Here is a 23,723-nt window from a genome sequence, read left to right on the forward strand (position 1 = left end):
TGCTGAGCAGGGAGCCGAATGTGGGGCCAATCCCAGGACTCTAGGATCATGACCTGAGCTGAAGGTAGATGCTTAACCAACTAAACCACTCAGGTGCCCCTGGAAACATTCTATTTTTTGATTGAAGTGAGGCTTCCATGAGTGTATATCTTTGTCAAAACTCGTTTGAATTTGAAAGCTCCTGAACTCTCCTCCTCTCATGGACACACCAAATGCATAGCTATGCACAGAGCAATACCTCTGAAAGAAATCCAGAAACTACCTACACATCAGGTGAATGAGAAAATACCATATCAGAATGTGTAGGAAAGGGTGAAACATGCTCACCATAAATTCCATCCCCAGGAGGGAGTCCCACAATTTTGGAGGGAACTCCCAACTCCCAGTTCCTCCATGAGGAGCAAAGTATTTGGACTTCACATTTAGTACCCCAACTTTTAAGATTCCCACCTAAGGGATGGGCTCCCCAAACACCTAGCTCTGAGAGCCAATGAGGCTTGCATCCACAAGACCCATAAAGAGTAGCAATCAAAGAAGCATTTGTTAACTGGCATTCAGTACTCACCAAATGGCAGAGAGAAGGCAGAAATGTTCATGTATCTGTCTTTCCCTGAAAGGGATCCATTTGTATACTTTGAAAGCTGCTTCCTGAGGGTCAGGCTTCTAATTTAGCACACATCTAGGGGCTGTTTGTGACCTCCCTAGAGACCAAGGAAACTGGTGGACACCTCCCCCACTATCTCCCTCCAGACTACTCCAAGCTGCCAGTATCTCTTTGAGAGACTGTACACACTGTGCTCCAGCTTTTGAAGCTGTTGCCCAAAGGACAGGTTTCTGGATCACCAGTCTTTCTTAGCCAATGGGACTTCCACTCATGAGTTCCACAGGACTACAGCAAACAAGTAGGAAGACATACTTGGGTACAAGAGCACCTTCTTGTAAATTTAGACAGGGCCCAGCGCAGAAAGAACAAACAAAAATGTCTGTCTCCTAATTTCTCCCTGAAGGGGATTAACTGCATACTTTTCTAACTGCAGCTTGAGGCTCTGGCTTCCAATCAGCCCTTATCAAGGTGCTGAATGAGATCCTTCCCTTTGGAATACTGATGGGTCTTGACAAATTCTCAACTACTGGGAGCCAGTTAAGAACAAGGAAGGTGGCTTGGATAATCACAAAGGTTTGGGAGACAATAAGGAGCTCAGGCTGGGCTAATTGACCAGTTTGATGTCCTACATGGGACCACAAGAGGCGGCTGTTTAATCTAATATGCAGAAACCATCACAGAGAGTCAAGGAATATGAAAAAACAGAGAAATATGTTTTAAAAAAAGAGACAAATTTCCAGGAACATATGTAAATGACATAGAGATAAGTGATGTATCTGGTTGAGAGTTCAAAATAATGGCCATAAAGATGGTCACCAAGGTCAGGAGAGTAATGCATGATCAAAGTGAGAATTTTAGCAAAGAGTTTGAAAATATTAAAAAGTACCAAACGGGCTGCCTGGCTGGCTTAGTCAGAAGAACATGTGATTCTTGATTTTGGGGTCATGAGTTCAAGTCCCATGATGTGTGTAGAGATTACCAAAAAGAATAAATAAACTTTTTAGAAAAAGTACCAAACAAAAACTATAGAGCTAAAGAATGTGATAGCTGAACTGAAAATTTCAATAGAGTGGTTTGACAGAAGACTACATCAAACAGAAGAAAAGCATCAGCAAACTAGAAGGCAGGGCAGTGGAATTCATCCAATCAGAGAAGCAAAAAGAAAAAGGAGTGAATAAAAGTAAAGATTCCTTAAAGAACTTATGAGATAGCATCAAAAAGACCAATATATACATTATAGGTGCCCTAGGAGAAGAGACACAGAAAAAGGCAGAAAGCTTATTCAAAGAAATAATGGCTAAAAACTTCTTTAATCTGGAGAAAGACACAGACATCCAGATCAGGAAGCCTAGAACCTAAACCAAAGAGACCCATACCAACTGACATTATAATAAAACTGTCTAAATTTAAAGAGAAGGAGAGAATCTTAAAAGCAGCAAGAGAAAAGCAAGTTTTTAGGAACAATGGAGCCCCCATGAGATTTTTAAGCAGAAACTTAGTAAGTCAGAAGACAGTGGCATGATAAAAATGGTGGGAGAAAAAAACTGCCAAACAAGAATATTTTACCTTCCAAAGTTGTCCTTCAGAATTAAAGTAGTTATAAGGTTTTCCAGACAAAAGCTAAAGGAGTTCATTACCACTAGGCCAGCCATAGAAGAAATGTTAAAAGGAGCTCTTTAAGTTGAATCAAAAGGATCCTAATTAGTAACAGGAAAACATACGAAGGTATAACACTCACTGATAAAAGTAAACATATATTGACCCCTGAACAACATGGGTTTGAATAGCACACTTATTCAAAGTGGATTGGATTCAATAAATACAGTATAGTACCATAAATGTATTTTCTGTTCCTCATGATTTTCTCAATAGCATTTCCTTTCCCTAGCTTACTTATTGTAAGAATAGAGTATATAATACATGTAATATACAAATGTATGTGTTAATTGACTGTTTATGTTTTTGGAAAGGCTTCCAGTTAATAGTATGCTATTAGTAGTTCATTTGTTGGAGAGTCAAAAATTATACATGGATATTTGCCTACACGAGGACTCGGTGACTCTAACTCTTGTGTTGTTCAAAGGTCAACTGTCCAGTTAACTTTAGAATGCTCTATTGTTATAATTGTTGTGGTAAAGCTCTTATACTCTAGTAAGATTATTAAAAGACAAAAATATTAAAAATAATTATACTACAATAATTTGTAAATGAATACACAATATAAAAAGATGGAAATTACAACACAGCATGAGTTTCACAAAATGGGGGGAGTGCATCATAGTGTAAAGCTTTTGCATGTGTTTGAAGTTAAGCTGTTATCACCTATAGATTTTTATAGAGATAAGAGTTTTATGTAAGCCATATGATAACCACAAAGCAAAAACCTATAGTAAACACACAAAAGATAGAAAAATAACTCAAAGCATACCACCATAGAAAATAATCATACCACATGTACACCTGAAAACTCATGCAAGATTGTGTGTCAACTATACTTCAATGAGAAAAGAAAAAAAATCATTAAAACATGAAGGAAGGGACAAATGAAATAAAATAATTACAAAACAACCAGAAAACAATGAACAAAATAGCAATAGTAAATTCATATCTCTCAGTAATTACTTTAAATATAAATAGACTAGATTCTCCAATCAAAAGACAGAGTGAATGAATGGATAAAAACAAGACTCAGCTATGTGCTGCCTAAAAAGAGACTCATTTCAACATTTTTAAAAGATTTTATTTATTTATTCACTTGCGAGAGGGAGAGAGAGCAAGCATGAGCAGGATAGGCAGAGGGAGAGGGAGAAAGAGACTTTCAGGCAGATTCCCTGCTGAGTGCAGAGCCCAACTCAGGGCTCCATCTCAGGACCTTGAGATCATGACCTGACCAGAAATCAAAAGTTAGATGCTCAACCAACTGAACCACCCAGGTGTCCCTCATTTCAGCTTTAAACACACATATAGCTTGAAAGTGAAAAGATGGGAAAATATAGTCTATACAAATGAAAACCTAAAGAAAGCAGAGTTAACTATACTTATAACAAAAACCAGACTTAAACCAAAGACAGTAACAAGAGAAAAAAGCCATTATATAAAGGGGTCAACTCATCAAGGTGATATAACATAAGTAAATATTTATGCTCCCAACGTAGGAGAATGTAAGTAGGTAAAGCAAATGTTAACAGATTGGTAGGGAAAAATAGACAGCAATACAATAATAGTAGAGAACCTCAAGACCCCTTTTTAACAATGGACAGAGCATCCAGACAGAAAATCAGTATGGAAACATTAGATTTAAACTACATATTTGATCAGATGGATCTAACAGGTATTTCACTGAACATTCCATTGAATAGCAGCAGAATACACAGTCTTCTCCAGCACACATGGAACATTCTCCAGGATGGATTTTATTTTAGGTCACAAAATAAGTCTTAATAACTTCAAGAAGACTTAAATCATGTGAAGCATCTTTTCTGACAATAATAGTATAAAACCACAAATCAACTACAAGGAGATAACTGAATAATTAGCCCAATATGTGGAGATTAAAGAACATGCTACTGAGCAATCCATGGGTCAAACAAATTAAAAGAGAAATCAAAAAATATCTTGAGACAAATGAAAATGGAAATAAACATACTAAAACTTATGGGATGCAGCAGAAGCAGTTCTAATAAGGAAGTTCATGGTGATAACTGCCTACATTAAGAAAAAGAAAGATATCAAACAATCTAACTTTACACTTTAAGGCACTAGAAAAGGAAACACAAATGAAGTCAAAGCTAGTAGAAGGAAGAAAACAATAAAGATCAGAGTGAATATAAATAGAAACTAAAAAAACAATAGAAAAGATAAATGAAACTAAGAGCTGCTTTTTTTTGAAAAGATAAACAAAATACACAAACTTTTAGATAGATTTACCAAAAAAAAGAAAGAGAATGCAAACAAAATTATAAAGTAAAATTGGAGAAGTTATAACTAATACCAAACAAATATGAAGGATCATAAAAGACTGCTAAGAACAATTAGGTCCAACAAATTAGACCTAAAAGAAATGGATCAATTCCTAGAGATATACAACCTACCAAGACTGACTCATAAAGAAATAGAAAATCTGAAGAGATAAACTATTAGTAAGGAGATCAAATCAGTAATCAAATACCTCCCAATAAACAAAAGTCCAGGGTGAGATGGTTTTACTAGTGACTTCTAAAAAACATTTAAAGAATTAATACCAATCCTTCTCAACGTCTTCCAAAAATTGAGGAGGAAACACTTTCCTCATTTGATACTAAAACCAGACAAGGGCACTGAATGAAAAGAAAATTCGAGGCATGGGGTGCCTGGGTGGCTTAGTTGGTTAAGTGTCTGCCTTAGGCTCAGGTCATGATCCCAGGGTCCTGGGATGAAGTCCTGCCTTGGCTCCCTGTTCAGTGGGGAGCCTGCTTCTCCTTCTCCTTCTGCCTGTCATACTGCCTACTTGTGCTCTCTTTCTCTGCCAAATAAATAAATAAAATCTTTAAAAAAATAAAAAAGAACATTGGAGGCCAATATCACTAGAGAACATAGATACAAAAATCCTGAAGAAATACTAGCAAACCAAATTTGACAGTACATTAAAAGGATCAAACTCCATGATTAAGTGGGATTTATTCTAGAGATACAAGAATGGTTCAACATCCATAGATCAGGGCCCCTGGGTACCTCAGTCAATTAAGCATCTGTCTTCAGCATAGGTCATGATTCAAGAGTGCTGGGATCTAGTCTTGGGTGGGGCTTCTTGCTCAGCAGGCCGTCCACTTCTCCCTCTGTTCCTTACTCATGCTCTCTCTTGCTATCTCTCACTCTCTCTGCCTCTCTCTCAAATAAATAAGTAAATCTTTTAAAAACCATGAATCAATCAATGTGATATACTACGTTAATAAAATGAAGGATAAAAATCATGATCAGCTGTTGTGTCAAGCCCACAGCTAACATTACACTCAATGGTAAAAAAGCTGAAAGCTTTTCCTCTAAGATCAGGCACAGACAAGTATGCCCACTCTTATCACCTTTATTCAACACAGTATTTGAAATCTTAGAGCAATTAGGCAAGAAAAAGTAATAAAAGGCATCCAGAGGAAAAAAAATTGTCTCTATGTGCAGATGACATGATCTTATATTAGAAAACCCAAAGACCCAAAAGACTGCATCCACAATGTGCTAGAACTAATTAATGAATTCAGGAAATTATCAGGATAAAAAATCAGTATACAAAAATCAATTGCATTTTTATACATTAATGATAAACTATCTGAGAGAGAAATTAAGAAAACAACCTCATTTACTATAGCGTCAAAAAGAATAAAACACAAGAATAATTTTTTTAAAAGATTTTATTTATTTATTTGTCAGAGAGAGGAGAGAGAGAACACAAGCAGGGGGAATGGAAGGCAGAGGGAGAGGGAGAGGGAGAACCAGGCTCTCCACTGAGTAGGGAGCTGACATGAGACTCAATCCCAGGACCCTAGGATCATGACTCAAGTCTAAGGCAGACACTTAACTGACTGAGCCACCCACCTGTTCCCATTTAGGAGTAAATTTAACCAAGGAGGTAAAAGTTCCAAATGCTGAAAACTATAAAACATCGATGAAAAAATTGAAGACGACAAAGATAAATAGAAAGATATTTCATGCCTACGGATTGGAAGAATTAATGTTGTTAAAATATGCATACTATCCAAAGTGATCCACAGATTAAATGTAATCTCTATCAAAAATATTTTTAAAATTTTATTTATTTGAGAGAGAGAGAGAGAGGGAGAGGCAGACAGAGAAGCAGAGGGAGAGGGAGAAACAGGCTCCCCAGTGAGTAGGGAGCTGAACTTGGGGCCCAAACATCCTGGGATCATGATCTGAGCTGAAGGCAGAAGCTTAATTGACTGAGCCACCCAGGCACCCCTTTATCAAATTTTCAATAGCATTTTTCACAGAAGTAGAAAAACATTCTTAAAGTTTGTATGGGATCACAAAAGACACTGAATAGCCAAACAATCTTGAGAAAGAACAAAGCTGGAGAGATCATGCTTTCTGACTTCAAAAACTGTATTATATAGTATTGTATAATTTTGACATAAAAAGAGGCATAATAACCAACAGAACAAAATAGAGAGCAGAGAAAAAACCCCATGCATATAAAGTAAATTCATTTTTGACAAAGAAGCCAAGAATATACAAGAAAAGGATGGTCTCTGATAAATGGTGTTGGAAAAACTGAATATCCATATGCAAAAGAATGAAATTGGACCATTATCTCACATGATATAAAAAAAAAATCAACTTCAAAGGTATTACAGACCTGAAATCACAGAACTCCTAGAAGAAAACAGAAAGAATAAGCTCTTTGACATTGATCTTGGCAATGAATGTTTGGATTTGAGGCCAAAAGCAAAGACAACAAAAGCTAAAAATAAGCAAGTGGGACTACCTCAAATTAAAAAGCTTCTGCTCAGCAAATGAAGCCATCAACCACGAAATGAAAAGGCAACCTAATAAATGGCATAAAATATTGGAAACCATATATCTGTAAAGTGGTTAATATCCAAAATATAGAAGGAACTCCTACAACCCAGTAGGAAAAAAAAAAAAAGAAAGAAAGAAAGAAAAAAGAATAAAGTAACCCAATTTCAAAATGATCAAAGGACCCAAATATACATTTTTCCAAAGAAAACATACAAATGACCAACAAATACATAAAAGTCTCAATATCACTGATCTTCAGGGAAATGTAAATAAAAACTATAAGATATAACCTCACACTTGTCAGGATGTTTATTATAAAAAATACAGGAGCTAACAAATCCTGTCAAGAATGCAGAGAAATGGGGGGCACCTGGGTGGCTCAGTTGGTAAGTGTCCGACTTGATCTCAGCTTGGGTCTTGGTGTCAGGGTCATGAGTTAAAGCCCTGCATTGGGCTCCACACTGGGCATTGGGCTGCATGCTAGATTAAAAAAGAAAGAAAGAAAGAAAGAAAGAAAGAAAGAAAGAGGAGAAAATGGAACCTTTATATGCTCTGGTTGTATGCTGCTGATAGGAATGTAAATCAGCATAGAAGTTCATCAGGAAATTAAAAGTAGAACTACTGGGACACCTGGGTGGCCTAGTTGGTAGAACATGCAACTCTTAATCTTAGGGTCACGAGTTTGAGCCCCACATTGGGCGTAGGGTTTCCTTAAAAAAATAAAAAAGTAGTACTACCATATGATCCAGGTATATCCAAAGGAAACAAAACCATTGTCTTGAAGAGATATTTACACTCCTGGGTTCATTGCAGAATTATTCATAATAGCCAAGGTGTAGAAACAACTTTAAGTGTCCATTAATGCCTGAATGGATCAAGGAAATATGTCATATATATACAGGGAATATTATCAGCCTTAAAAAGAAGAAAGAAAAGAAGAAATTCTCTTCTTAAAAAGAAGAAAATCTTGTCATTTGCTACAGCCTGGATGAAGCTGGAGTTCATTGTGCTAAATGAAATAAGCTAGAGAGAGAAATACAAATAGTGCTGCATCATATCACTTACATGTGGAATCTAAAAAAAAAAGTTAAACTTGTAGAATCATAGAGTGGACAAGAGGTTGCCCTGGACTGCAGGTAAGGGAAATAGGGAGAGATTGGTAAAAGGGTACAAACTTGGGGCGTGTGGGTGTCTCAGGTGGTTAAGTGTCTACCTTCAGCTTGGGTCATGATCCCAGGGTCCTGGGACGGAGCCCCACATCGGGGTCCCTGCTCGGTGGGGAGCCTGCTTCTTCCTCTGCCTGCTGCTCCCCTTGCTTGTGCTCTCTCTCTCTCTCTCTCTCTCTGCCAAATAAATAAATAAATAAATAAATAAATAAAATCTTCAAAAAAAAAAAAGGTGCAGACTTTCAGTTAAATGATGAGTAAGGTCTGAGGATCTAAGTTATAACATGGTGACCATGGTTCGTAACACTGTGTTTTATCATTGAAACTTGTTGAGAGAGTAGAACTTAAATGTTTTTGTCAAGACACAGAAAAGTAAATATGTGAGGCAATGTATGTGTTAATTAACTCTCTGGTGGGGGGAATCCTCTCAGAACGTACATGTATATCAAATCATGTTGTAAACTTTAAATGTCTTACAGTTTTATTTGTTCATTACACCTCAATAAAGTGGAGAAAAACCTATGATCTGAACTGTACGCAAAGAATCATGCGTTTTAGTGTATGTAAAGTATGCTTCAATGAAGTTGATTTTTCCAACTACACAAAAATGTTTAGAGAAGGGGAGCCTAGATGGCTCAATTGCTTAAGCTTCTGACTCTTGATTTTGGCTCAGGTTAGGGTTGTGAGATTGAGCCCTGCATTGGGCTCTGTGCTGGGCGTGGAGCCTGCTTAAGATTCTCTCCCTCTGGGACACCTGGGAGGCTCAGTTGGTTGGACGACTGCCTTCGGCTCAGGTCATGATCCCGGAGTCCCGGGATCGAGTCCCGCATCGGGCTCCCAGCTCCACGGGGAGTCTGCTTCTCCCTCTGACCTTCTCCTTGCTCATGCTCTCTCTCACTGCCTCTCTCTCAAATAAATAAATAAAATCTTAAAAAAAAAAAAAAAGAAGATTCTCTCCCTCTGCCCTTCCCCACCCTATCCCCCGTCTAAAAAATTTAAAAATAAATAAATAAATAAAATGCCTCTTACTCAAAAGTGTGTTTATAAAAATATTTGGAGAAGACTCTAAAACACATCCATGTAACGCATCACCCAGGATTAGTAAATGTCAAACATTTTTCATTTGCTTTATCTGTTTTTGTATAATAGAAATGAAGTGTTACCGATGAAGGTAAATTCTTAGTTCCCAGATCTATTTTCCACCACTTCCCACAAGAGAGCACCTTCATAATGTTGTGTGTTTCTTTTCTCTGTCCTTTTAAAAAATGTATTAACAGGCTTCTTCATTTCATTGATGATGATATCAAAGCATAAGAAGAACTGTGCGTAGGTCACAGTTAAACACTGAGTCAGTTATCAGCACAGCCAGGAGTAATGTTCTCCCTCTTCTACTCATTCCCTAGGGCTATGTTACTTAACCTGTGTTTGTGGAGCTGGTATTATAATTTACGTAATTAGGAGAATGTTTGTACTGTTCTTTATCCTCAGTTTTATTTATTTATTTTTCAAAGATTCCATCCATTTATTTGAGAAAGGGAGGTAGAGATAGCAAGAGAGAGCATGAGCAGGGAGGAGAGGGAGAAGCAAGTTCCCCACTGAGGAGGGAGTCTGATGTGGGGCTTGATCCTAGGGACCCAGGATCGTGACCCGTGCCAACAGTAGATGCTTAACTGACTGAGCCACCCAGGTGCCCCATCCTCAGTTTTAGATGTTACTAAAATGTGGCCTAAATGAAAATTTAGTGTGTCATGATGTTTCTCTGTTTCAAATATATATTTTTTGAGATTTTATTTATTTATTTGACAAAGAGAGAGAGATCACAAGTAGGCAGAGCAGCAGGCAGAGAGAGAGGGAGAAGCAGGCTTCTTGCTGAGCAGAGATCCCGACGCAGGGCTCGATTCCAAGACCCTAAGATCACGACCTGAGCAGAAGGCAGAGGCTTAACCCACTGAGCCACCCAGGCGCCCCTCTCTAAGTGTTTCAAATGGCCTCCTTGAAAACTTTCAAATCTAAGACTAATGTGATATTTATCAATATATATTTGATATCATTTTAATCATAATTAAGCCAGAATACAGATGTTTTATGTTTTTCACTCTGCTATATAGATTACTAGATTATTTTTAAAACAACTAATACCTTTGAATCCCAATGCTTCGAAGTCCAATGAGCTGGCTGCATTTGACTGTTTTACGTTGAAGGGGTTCAGAATGTGCCATCCCAAAATATGACACTTTGGTATATTGATTATTTTGAGTTGAGAGCACTTGACAAACAGCAGATGCATGAAGGGTTTTCTACTCTTCCCCTTTCTACCTGAAAACATAGAATTTCCCATGAGAAAGGTAGCTTTTCTTTGTCAGGAGGAGAACATTCCTTTTTTTCCTCCCAGTTTTATTGCGATATAACTGACATTTAACATTGTATGAGTTTAAGGTGTAAACATAATGATGGGTTAAATGTATACATTGCAAAATGAACACCACAATGAGTTTAGTTGATATCCATCCCTTGACAGGAATGTTCATATCATCAGAGATTGGGATTTGATGCTAAAATGGGATATGTACAAACAAACCTACTAAAGTAACCCTTAGTTTCCCCAGTATAGTTCCTAGTCATTGCCCCACAATTTACTGTTCTTAGCGGAAGTCCCTTTGGCTTGTCACATCCCTACAGTTTTTCATTATTTGTGTAAAAAGTGTATAAGCTTTTGTATCTTAAAGTCTTCCTCAGGGACACTAGGTGGATCAGTTGGTCAAGTGTCTCACTTTGGCTCAGGTCATGATCCCAGGGTGCTGGGATTGAGTCCACGTTGGGCTCCTTGCTCAGTGGGGAGCCTGCTTCTCCCTCTTCCCTGGTGCTCTCCCTGTTTATGCTCTCTCTCTGACAAATAAATAAAATCTTTAAAAAACGATAGTCTTCCTCAGGCTTTCATTTTCTTTCTGAAGATACCTGCATACATGTAAAAATATTAAATATATTTGCATACTTTTCTCCTCTTAATCTGTCTTATGTCAGATTAATTCGTAGGCCAGCCATGGAACACAAGTTTATAGAAGAGTTTCTCCTTTCCTACAACATATATATGAGGTAGTCACAGGGACTGGTTTGATATTCCTTGCTCTTTCTTTTGGTTTATCTGTTTTTATGGTCCAACTTCTATATTGTCCAGATTTCCCCCTCAGTTTTAATGTTTATATTTCAAAAGCTTTTTTCTGGGGCACCTGGGTGGCTCAGTAGGTTAAAGCCTCTGGCTTCGGCTCAGGTCATTGATCTCAGGGTCCTGGAATCGAGCCCCACATGGGGATCTCTGCTCGGTGGGGAGCCTGCTTCCCTTTCTCTCTCTGCCTGCCTCTCTGCCTACTTGTGTTCTCTCTCTCTGTCAAATAAATAAAATCTTTAAAAAAAAAGCTTTTTTCTTTTTTTAAATATTTAATTTATTTGACTGAGAGAGAGTGAGCAAAAGCATGGGGGAATAGCAGGCAGAGGGAGAGGGAGAATCAGGCTCCTTGCTGAGTGGGGAGCCAGCTGTGGGACTCTAACTTAGGAACCTGAGCAGAAGGCAGATGATTAATGGCTAAGCCACCCAGGCGCCCCTCAAAAGCTTATAGATATTGACAGAGAAAAGAAGAATTCAGAGACCTTTAAGTATTTTGTAATAATGAAGCTGATTTCTCTTTCTAGTCTTTTGAGGGAAAGTCATAGAAACAATTCTGTCAAACAAGACTACTAATTTTGGTTTTCTCTAGTAGATAATGTGGCTTTTTTCTTCTTGAAAATAGCAATTGTTCTGATTAGAAATATTATGAATGGAATAATTCCTCTTCTCTTTTTATAGAAGTAACAAAAATCAGTTGTGAACTCAAGTTTTAGTTCACAATGGAGTCCAGAGTGCTTTTTTTTTTTTTTAACCCTTAGAATTTGAAAGCTGCATCTTCATTTGCTTGTTGTTTTAGATACATTTTCAACTCCCATTGGCTATTGACTTGCACATCACAATGGAAGTTAAGTCTGTTCCTAGAGCAAGTCCAATATCACCAGTTCAGCAACATATTGTAATGTCACTGAAGCCTCATTCTGGGATGGCCACAAGTAGATTATGAATGTTACTCACCCAGTGATGCGTTCTCCTTGTCAACAACACCTGATAATTGCAGAGATGTCTACCTCAGACTAGCTGTGCCACAGGGTACTGTTGTGTCACTGGTGACTAGTATGGGGCATAGGGGTGGAAGGGACTCTTTTCTTGGTGCTGCAGACAATGAAGAACTACACTCTCCTCCCATGGGGAAGTGTGACACAATAAGAATGGAGACAGCAGAGATTCTAAAGATCCACAGCTGACACTGGAGGACACAGAATTTTACTGAATTCTCCTTGGTTTTTGGACAGCTAGTCCTAAGATAATATATATATAAGGTTTAGTAACTAAAGTACAGCCTGGGAGAGAGGTCTGAGAAATCTGCTTTGGAACACTTAATGGTGACATTTAGGTGAGTGACATGGGTGAAGCCAGCATAGATATCGGGTATGTATGGGAAGTATGGTGGCAACATCTTCATCAGCTGAGAAGATGTGAGCATTCTGAGAAAATACTGTGGTTTATTTTATCTTTGAAAGCATCAGGAATTGGCAATAGTGATCTGGGAATGGGATCAAGGTGACAGAGAATGAGAGGTAAAATCTTAGTGGGGAAATCAGAAGACTCTTTCTCACATGTTTTAGCACACAATGGACTGTTCCAGAGGAATTTTCTTAGAGTATAGCACCTTGTCAAAGCAAATCATTAAGAGAGAAAGATGATTTGAGAAAAGATTTGAGATCTTGGAATAATCTCTTCTTTAATTATCTTTCTTGTATAGCTCTGTCACTTTAGCAGTCCTTTTATTAAGCCTGAGGCTTTCATTCTTCTTATCTTTTCCCTATGTGAGTTGGTACACTGGGTCAAGTTTGCTATCCAAAAGTGTTTTATTTCTGATGTGCTGTGGAAGTGTATGAATGTCTTCCTTGATTTCAATCTCAAAAGCCTTATGTCTTTATGTCTGGAAAAACCGAAGTCATTATTGCTGTATCTTTACAAATTATGCAAGCTTAAAAAAAGGTAATTCATATTTTCAACATAAATTACTCCTTGAAGGGAATTTTGTCCTTTAAATTTAATTTCTATAATTTAATTTGTATTAATTTTATCTCTTGTAAGCTTAACTGGGTGGGCAAAAATACTAGTATTAAGACCATCTTATTCATGCATTTTGTGATTTTAGTAACTTTAATCACTTCTAGAATTTACATTTCCAGGATTGAAGAGTTCCCTATTTTGGGGGGAGGGGAGGGGTGTTTCCCTATACATCAGACTCTAGGCCTTTTGATATGAGATCTGTGCAGCTTTTTCCAGAATTCTTTGTTTTTTCTTGTTGTGGATCAAGGGAAGGACAAACAAGTTATGGGCTTAAGCATTCTTGAAAGCTTATGGATGTTCTCTAATCATTAACAAGAGTTTTTACAGCTAAGACAATAACCTCTTCAGAGTGTGATAAATTCGTCCTAGAGCTGAACGTGAGGAAAACATTTTTATATGCCAATCAATTTCTATCCAGGTTTCACCCGGCTATCCGAAAATACAGCGCTTTCTTAAGAAGACTTTCTCAAGCTCAGGCTAAAGGTAAAGAAAAAATTACCATTTTGGAAAAGCGAAAACCCTCTTTGTAATTTTTTCGGTTAGTGAAAAACCGAACTTTCGGATGGGGGTTGGAGGGCTCGTACTTCCTTTTCTTATAGAAAAAGTATGTAACCAAACCATTCTTTGATTCCTAAGAAGTTAGAGCTCAGTTGAAGCCTCACATGCAGAAAATCACTCACTCTGGGAAATGGACACAGTATTTAATGCTGAATTAGTTTCTGATCTGCTATTACACTAAGAACATTTTACAAATCATTCTTAATTATATGTATTCTAAGAGTGAGTGGGTTCACATTTGTTTTTGAGGAGTAGAGCATAAATCACAATACCTTAACAAGGTAATAAAAGGCAGAAGCTATTGTTTCGCACAAGACTTGGCTAATGCTTTCGGATTTATTTCGGAAGCTTTCAGAGACGACGCCTAGCAATATATTGGCGGTTGGCAGAAACACGATCCAAACACGATCCAGCCTAAATCCCTAAATTTTGGCTTCCGCCCAAGGTGTGTAGCCCGTATCCATAGAGACCGGAAAAAGCGTCCCCGAGCTGGGGCGGGCCCCTGCCTTGTCTAATCTAAACTGCTTCCGCTTTCAGTGGGAGGAAACAAAAACCCAACAAAACAGAGAGGATTTGTGTGCGCGCCCAAGGAGCGCTATTTCTCTCGGTCCCTTGATGCTCAGCACTGTTTTCGTTGAGTTCCTGGTCGAACCACAACTCCCAGGATGCATCCACGTTCTAGAGCGGTCAGAAGAGCTGTTTCCGGTTTGGGCCAGTGCGCCTGAGCACGAACTGTGCTCTTATTGGTTCCAACCGCCTCGTGCGATGTGCGTCACGGCAACGTGCAGTCGTGGGGGCGGGAAGACGCGGCGGCGGCTGTCGCGGCGGCGCGAGCAGGATCTCAAGCGCGGTATCGCGGCGGCGGCGGCGGTAGCGGCGCAGGTCCACCGGGTCCCCTCCCTCCTCCGCTCCCCCTTCCTCCCCCTCCCCTCAGTTGTGGTTCCCGAGGAGTCCGAGACCTGCGACGAGGCGGCGACAAGCTCTGGGTGAGGGTCTCTGGAGTGTTAGCGCCGTTTCCCGGGCGAAGGGAGAGAGCCCGGGGTCGAGGAGGAGGTGAGGGGTCTGAGGCGGAGAGTGTCCCCGGCGCGGGCCAGGGAGCGCGCGCTCGTCCCAGCTTTCAACTTGGCCTCCTTACCTGACCCGCCGCGGGGCACAGTTTGCCGTGCAGTGGCCCCAGGGGCCGACCGTGAGGGGCCTGGATCCGCCCTCCTTTCAACCGCTGTCTGTAGCGCTTGACTCCCCCTTCCCGTCTCGCCCCTCCCAGCACACTGTCCGGAGTCCTCTCCCACCTCTTCTTCCTTCGCGTGCAGTTGCCTTTTCTTACTGCCCCCGAGAGTCTGTACCCTCCCTTTCTTCATTTCCGTCCCTTTTATTAGTTCTAGGAATTTCTTTGGTGGTAGGCTTCGAATGGGTTCTGCTTGATACTACTTTTATAGTCCGTGGGGTACGAAGATTTTCCTTACCTTTTCTTTGGTGGCGCTCCAGGCAACCTACTTGGGATCGTACCTTGGGCCCTAGTTTCCCAAGCCCTGTTTGGCTTTTTGTCTTTCACTGTTTGCTTCTTTTAAAACTGATGGTAACAGGGTTTAAATCGATGCTAGGGGTGTGTGAGAGAGTTCGGATTGGAAACTAATAGGTAACTTCTTTTCTCCTTCTGGATTTTGACAGTAAGTATAAATACGTTTGTCTCTGGAATTTGACAACTTCACCAGACAGCCCAACTGTTACTTTTGGTAGGAAGATTCAAATGTCCGACCGGAATTTTGCTGGGTATGGTGACTTCAGTGCAGGTTCTTGGCATTTTTTTTTTTTTTTTTTAGTAGGATGGTCTTTTAATATTTTATTTTTAGATTCTGTATTTCTCAGCCTTCTGTTAATCCCATTAGATCTCTTCCAAAAACAGTCTCCCCACCCCCAAGAAACTGTTTAAAACAAACTTGAAGAAATCTTTTGTAATATTTAAAATCATTTGATTACAAAACTTGTCAGTGAGGTGTTAAAAACAATTCCCTTCAATCCAAAGCTTTACTTTTGGAGGGGAGATCTTCAGCTGTCATTTCTGAAGTTTGAAGTGTTCTCTGGACAAAGGCCACCCATTGTCTACTGTTAACCATGCTCTCACTCTCATTCTGTTAGAATTTGATAGATTTTTCACTCCTAGTTTTTCATTTCATAGAAATGAAGATTTTCATTTGCTGACTGACAGTTTGTAACTAAAATAATTTCATCAGTAGTTGGGACTTCACGCAGGAGGTGGCAACTGCTTGGTGGTTATTAGGAACTTTGAAAAAATTTCAGATTGATTTAAATATGAGACATTTCTTTTATCTTCTATTTGTAACTGTATATGCACCAGTATATGTTCATATCTGTATTTAATATAGGTAAGTATATATCTGTGTACTTATATATCTGCTGCTTAATAGCAGATTTTCTCTTACCTGAACACTACAGATGAGAAGAGGATTTCCAGAACCTAAAAGAGAGTTTGTGTTTTTTTATCCCTAGACTGGTAAGAATAAATAAATGGATGAATCTTTTTCCACCAGTAGTATCAATTTAGCTGATGCACTTTCTTCAGTATAAATCACATCTTGTGTTCCAAAATGAAAATAATTCTATTCTATTCTTTATTCGGGGGTTGGCAAACTTTATAGCTTGTGGGGCAAGTTTTGCCAGCTGTCTGGTTTTGTAAGTTAAGTTTTTAATTGGGATATAGCTGTCTGTATTCATTTTGATGTTGTTTGTGGTTGTTTTTGTAGTGCAAGGGTAGAATTGAGTAGTAGGACAGAGACCCATATGACCTACAAGCCTAAAATATTTATTCTCTGGCCCCTGCTAGAAAAAGCTTGCTGACATCTACTTTATTTTATTAACAGTCATGCATATGTAATGTAGAAAATTAAAATGAGTAAAAAAAGTATAAAGAAGAAAGTAAAAATTGTCCAGAATCACACCATTCAGAGGGGTTTGTTTTTGTGATTATTACAGAAACCGTTAGCGATTATTTTTGTATAACTGGGCTCATACTGTTAAGTGGTGATTTGTAATTTTTTTTTAAAGATTTTATTTTTTTAAGGTAATTTCTACACCCCTTGTGGGTCTCAAACTCATGACCCTGAGATCATGAGTTGCAGGGACTGAGCCAGCTGGGCACCCCTGTTAGTAAATTTCTTTTAAAAAAACCCCTCAGATTATTGTTATTTAGCTCTTGGATACATTTGTATTTCTGCATAGAAGAGCTTACTAGAAAGAAGATTGATGAGCCAAGTTTTTGTGATTTGTCTTACCAGTTAAGATTTAAAAAAAAAAAAATGAGGAATAATAGACACTTTGTGGTGGTGGTGGTGAACTCCATTTATTGAGCACTTACTGTGTGCTAGGTAGTTTTTCAGTACTTTACATGTATTAAGTTATTACCTGCAGCAGCTCTGTGGATACACATACTGGTATCCATATTTAAAGATGAGGAAACTGAGGCAGAGAAATTAACTCCGCAAGTTCATCAGCTAGTTAATGGTACAGTTGGAATTTGAATCCATGCATCCTTCAGGACCCAGGCTGCCAATATGCTACAGAGCCTCTCATTAGAGCATTGCTCAGTATAGGAAAGTTGAGACAGTCCAGAGGTTTATGATGTAAAAATTCGTCCTTAAAGTCTTTCTTTCCAGTTTCACTCTCTGTAGAAATTCACTGCAGCTTGATATAGAGATTTCCAGCTCTTTGTCTGCTTATACAAATGTTTATTCACAAATTTGTCTGTACATGCCGGTTTTAAAAAAATAATAGACTTGATTTTTTAGATCAGTTTTAGGTTTACAGAAATTTTGTGCAGATAATACAGAGTTTCTATATCACCTGCTTTCTATTTTCTTTTATTAAAATAGCATGCATTAATGTATCTTTGTTACAGTTGATGAACCAGTGTTGTTACATAGTCATTAATTAAAATCTGTATTTTATAATAGGTGTCCTTTTTATGTTGCAGAGTTGTTTTTTAAAAAGGGATTCAACCAATCATTGTTCTGCGGTGTGCTTTTTTTGGGTGGTTTTTAAAATATAGTGCTTCTGGACTTTGTAGTGCAAAAAATATCATTAATTCACTAATTTTCAGATTAATAACAAATTTAACAATTTTTTTGGAATGGAAAAGTTGCTAGGAAATTGATTCTTTTTTTCTTTTTCAAAAGTTTATGTTGTACGTCAGTTGCTTTTCTTGGAAGGAAGAATTCTTATTTTTTGACTGGACATTTTGGCTTCTTTTTTTTATTTTTATTTTTTAAAGATTTTATTTATTTATTTGACAGAGTGAGAGAGCACAAGCAGGCAGAACAGCAGAGGGAGAGGGAGAAGCAGGCTCCCAATAGAGCAGGGAGCCCGATGCGGGGCTCGATCCCAGGACCTTGGGATCATGACCAGAGCCGAAGGCAGTTGCTTAACCAACTGAGCCACCCAGGAGCCCCACATTTCGGCTTCTTGAAGCTCTTCAGCTTCTTGGAGATTTTCTTGCTGTTCTTCATTGGAAAAGTGATGCACACCAACTTAGTTACCATTAACATCCTCCTCAGTGAAACAGTTTCTTCCCCACCCATCTTTTTTGTTCTTAGCATTCTCTTCCTCTTTCTCCATTTCCGCATTTCTGTTCTTAGAATGTAAACGTAAGCATCTAATTCCCCATATTCTTGTACTCTCAATTTTATCTAATCTTAACCTTGGGATTTCTTCATCTGAGGGATTTAGTGCTGGGAAGAACTGAGTCAAAGTTCTAGCAGACATTGTCACTTTTTTTTTTTTTTTTTAAAGATTTTATTTGACAGAGATCACAAGCAGGCAGAGAGGCAGGCAGAGAGAGAGAAGAAGCAGGCTCCCCGCTGAGCAGAGAGCCCGATGGGCTCGATCCCAGGACCCTGGGACCATGACCCGAGCCGAAGGCAGAGGCTTTAACCCACTGAGCCACCCAGGCGCCCCACATTGTCACTTTCTTAATGTTGTGTATTTTATGCTGGGCCAGGCCTTGAGGAAGTTAAGTCATTCAGCTGTTCTCTTTCATTGATTCCTACTGTCATAGTTTCCCCAGAGTTCTTGTCCATGACGAAATGCGTGTCCACAATCATAAGTGACTGATTGATCTCTGACTATACAGGTGATGAGAAGTTTGTGTGGTGCACCAAACAGAAGGATTTTACTAATTCTCTTTGGTGCTGCTATAGAAACCTTTGCACAAAGGAATAGAAGTTAGAAAAAGCTCATAAATTCCCACCAATCTAGAGATAAGTTTCTAGAGCATCATATTCACTTTAGACATCTCTTTAGAGCTCTTCAGCTGCAGTAGTAGTTTTCCTGCAAAATCTTGGAGAGTCATGAATCAGATGGGTAACTGAGAAGTAAAACACCTCTTATTTTTTCCTTCCCTTTTGTTTCTAAGCACTTTCATGACCTTTCCACCTTTCCTAGTGTTTGGAGCTTCTTTTCTCTGTGGCATACTTCACTAACATTCTTAGTTGCTGTTCTGTTTCTCTTGTGTATCTTTTCCTAGGAAGAAGGTCAGGGCAGCAGCTAATCATTTGGTGACCTCAGAGAAGTATGAATTGGGACAACATTGACAGTCTTGGCATCATTTCAGATCTTTCTTCTGAAGAGTTCAGTCATCAGTTTAAAAGATATCTTGGCTGTGGTTGCATTGCCGTCTCTTAACATGCACATGAAATTCTGTAATACTTTATCATTTTATTCTTGTATTTTGCACTTTTATTCTAATCGGTCACAAAATGAGTGTAAGTCTTTAAAGTTTGTATGGCAATGTAGAACTTTAAAGAAGAGCAGTAACAAACTTGATGGATTGATGAGATTCTCCTCCCAGAGATCAAAGCTTTGCAAAATGTTATTGGAAGATCTACATTCAAGACAATGTAATTGTAGGAAAGCAGATCTTTCAGCTCTTGAGGAAAGTTGTTTAGATGGTTTTGGTAGTAGTGACCAATCAGTGCCATAAACATCTCCAGCTTTGCCAGCTCTTGGCTAGCTTTATTTAGTTGCTATTTGAGAATCTCCGCTTGGATTTGTAGTGGATATTCTAATGCTGTAGAAACTCTCAGCATAGGCAGAGGGTCCACTTTATTAATTCTGTAACTGCTGCAGGTTGCTGGGCAGCTAGTGTTTGTTTCTGCTGGACATAATGGGTGCAGACTGGCTGGCGATAAGCAGCTCTCAGAAAACTTACACCCGCAACCAGCCAACCCTTCTCAGCTGTGGCTCGGAATAATGCTTCTGGGTGTGACTAGAAATAGCCTTGGAGCTCGGCAGGTGGCGCCATCTTGGCTCATAGTAGCGTGCTTTAAAAATTAATATTCACAGTAGCTTCCCACATCAGTACATTTGCAGCTACTCTGTTCTTTTAAGTAGTTCTTTAGTATTTTATTACATGGGTGAGTCATAATTTAATAGTGTTCCTATTACTAGATATTTAGATTCTTTAAATTTATTGTATTATGTACATACACATGTGTACAATTGCTGATGCTAATGACTCTATAGGATAACTTTCTAAGAGTCTAGTTACTGGGTTGAAGGAAGTACATGGTTTTTATTTTAGTTTCTTACATTTTCATTTAAATTTTAGTTAACATACAATGCAACATGGGTTTCATTTTGATATGTGTTACCAGAATGCCATCCAGAAAGGTCACAGCAGTGTAAACACTCACCACAAATGTGGATGAGGTCTAGTTTCTCCATGCCATTGCCAACTTTTTAAAAAAGTCTTTATCTTGTCAAATGTTCCTTACAGTGTATTATGTCTCTCTCACTTGGGTTTGTGTTTTGTTGTGATGTCATTCTTTGAAGTTGATTTAGAATTATTTTAGATAGAGCCTACATTCTGAGGTTGTTCTTCCTAGTACTCTGAAGATCTGCTGACCTATTTAGACTCCCTGTCCAGCCCTTGAAAGCAGTATGATTTTGCCACTCCTGTTAAAAGAGTCTGAGGGGTGGGCCAGTAGACTATATATTTCTTGAGGGTAAGGAGAATGTAGTTTTCTTATATCGAACGGCAGTCCTGGCTTATAGCAAGTGGGAAGTAATGGTCTTTTTAAAACCTAAATTGGATTGTGCTCTTGTGTTGAGTGAAGTGCTTTAATTTTGTTAAAAATAACCTTTTCAAAGTCTTAGTGAAATATAAACTTGAAAAATTGCAGCATAAAATTGTCATCTTGGAATATGTTCTCTATTTCATCCTTTAATTCTAAAATGAGAGAAATAAGGCTGATGACTATCCTAGGACTTGTTTGCTAGGAATAATTAACCTATTTAATATGTAACATTTGGTATTCAGTTTTGGAAGTTAAGGAATGGATTAAATAGGGGATTTGTTTCATGTAACCCATGATTGTGGTTTTTCTCTATTGCAGTATACCATGTGTTAGAGGGGATGTATGCTGTCTAAATGATTTTATAGCCTGGCTTAATTAGACATTATAAGTGTACAGAGAGAAGGAAAAGTGAAGCTAAATTCTAGAAACCGCCAGAATATCTTCAGGCATGGGGAAAATACCTGTTGGAAAGGACACTTGTAGTTTTTTAATGGAAGAGTACAGAAAAATAGAATTTTTTAATAGCTGATTTATAGTATTACATATTTTTTAAACAAATTTTATCTTTAAAAAAAAAATATTTGAGAGACAGAGCACAAGCATGGGGGGGTAGAGGGAGAGGGGAAATAGACTCCTCACTGAGCAGGAACCCCTGATGTGGGGCTCAATCCCAGGACCCTGAGATTATGACCTGAGCTGAAGGCAGACGCTGACTGAACCACCCAGGCACCCCAGTATTACATATTCTTAATAGATTTATATATTTTCTGTGGTATCCATGTACTAGAAAACAAAGCATATAAAGCATATGGTCTTAAAGAGACAAACTTACCTTACTAAATTTTGGCCGGCTAGGCCTTTCGTATGCATTTCTTTTGTTAGTCTATTAGCTAATTATTTTTCACTGACAGCCTATTCACTTAAATCCTGTATGCCCTGGAATCTTAGTTTAGTGAGCATATTATACATAATTGTATCTATTACACTCCTTCCTTTGGTCATGGAAGAAAGTGGTGTGGTGGAAACTCTTCAGCATGGTGGAACAGGCAGGTTACTTTTTATTTGCTTGGAATTTATATCCTGTGTCATCCAGAAGTGTAATAAAATATGAGGAGGAAAGGAGGAAAAGAAAGAAGCATAATTCAATGACTAAGAATAAAATTTGGATTTGAGTTTTCTTGGCAGCAAAGGTAAAGATGGAAATATGGTAAAATACATAGCGTTAAACTGGGAGGAGGATCAAGACCCAATTTTGCAGGGGTAAATCTTGACAGATTTTAAGGAACTATTTAAGTTGGGAAGTACATAAAAGCTGTTCTTTTTGTTTGTTTGCTAGTTTGTTTTTTTTTGCTAGAGGCCCTAGGGTGAAGACTAAGCGTTAACATTTCAGGCCAGCGAAAGAAATTTTGCATGGGGTTTGATTTGAATTTAGGTTGCATATGTGCATTTTATTTGGGTAATAGATTTTTTTCCTTAAAATATCTCAAACATTCAGGAGACTACAGAGACCAATATAATTAACATTCATATATCCACCACACGGCTGTATCAAATCTTAACATTTTCTCATATTTTCCATTTCAGAAAAAAATTGCACATACACTTAAGCACCTTCTTGGATTATATTTCACTTGTTTCCAGAACTAATGATTATTGTGAATTTGGTGTTGATCATTCCTAATGCTTGATTTAGGTAATAGAAATACATTCAGAAGCATATCATAATACTGTTTTGTATGTTTTCAAACTTGGTGTAAACAGTATTCTGCCTATTCTGTAACTTGTTTTTCTTGAAACATGTATTTTTTTTTTTTTTTTAAAGATTTTATTTATTTGTCAGAGAGAGAGAGAGAGAGAGTGAGCACAGGCAGACAGAGTGGTAGAGGGAGAAGCAGGCTCCCTGCGGAGCAAGGAGCCTGACGTGGGACTCGATCCCAGGACCCTGGGATCATGACCTGAGCGGAAGGCAGCCGCTTAACCAACTGAGCCACCCAGGCGTCCCGAAACATGTATTTTTGATTCATGTGAAATTCCTGATATATTACCATTTTTGACCTACAAAAATGACAGTTTTATATGGTTCAACCTAATTATAGTCATCACTTTTATCTAGGGTATAGTTACATTATTCTGTTAAATGAATACAGCCATTTTTAGTTTATTACCATGTTGATAGGTATTTAGGTTGTACCCTATTTTTTTCTTTCTTTTTTATTTTTTTAAAGATTTTATTTATTTATTTGACAGAGATCACAAGTAGGCAGAGAGGCAGGCAGAGAGGAGGAAGCAGGCTCCTTGCCAAGCAGAGAGCCCGATGCGGGACTCGATCGCAGGACCCTGAGATCATGACCTGAACTGAAGGCAGAGGCTTAACCCACTGAGCCACCCAGGCACCCTTTTTTTTCTCTTTTAAAAACAATGCTACATTGAGTATTTCTGATGAGGAATCCTTGTGCACATATTTAAGATCTTTGGCAAGTTTTTTAAACTGCATGTTGGAAGCCATTAATGAATGGGTTGTGAAATCAGTTTAGGGATTAAAATAGGATAGAAAGTGTCAGTTTGTATTGTAGGCAGTATGGATAAAATGCTTTGTGAAATTTTTCTTTCTTTTTGTG

General features: G+C 38.3%; 1 protein-coding gene and 1 pseudogene across 3 annotated transcripts in view; one reads left to right on the forward strand and one right to left on the reverse strand.

Moving 5' to 3' along the window:
• The first annotated feature begins 13,889 nt into the window (after positions 1 to 13,889).
• The window catches only part of ADIPOR2 (adiponectin receptor 2), a 98,416-nt gene continuing 88,582 nt past the window's right edge, over positions 13,890 to 23,723 (forward strand). For 2 of the 3 annotated variants that reach the window (XM_032844513.1, XM_032844515.1), the window contains exon 1: positions 14,885 to 15,003. The gene's annotated coding sequence lies outside the window, so the exon portion shown is untranslated. Of the gene's footprint in view, positions 13,943 to 14,884; positions 15,004 to 23,723 lie in introns of those variants that run through there. The other variant, XM_032844514.1, reaches the window with a different exon arrangement.
• LOC116859307 lies at positions 19,515 to 20,191 on the reverse strand (annotated as a pseudogene).

This window comes from Lontra canadensis, unplaced genomic scaffold, assembly GCF_010015895.1.
Source record: "Lontra canadensis isolate GAN:19392208 unplaced genomic scaffold, GSC_riverotter_1.0 scaffold153, whole genome shotgun sequence".
In the NCBI taxonomy this organism is placed as follows: Eukaryota; Metazoa; Chordata; class Mammalia; order Carnivora; family Mustelidae; genus Lontra; species Lontra canadensis.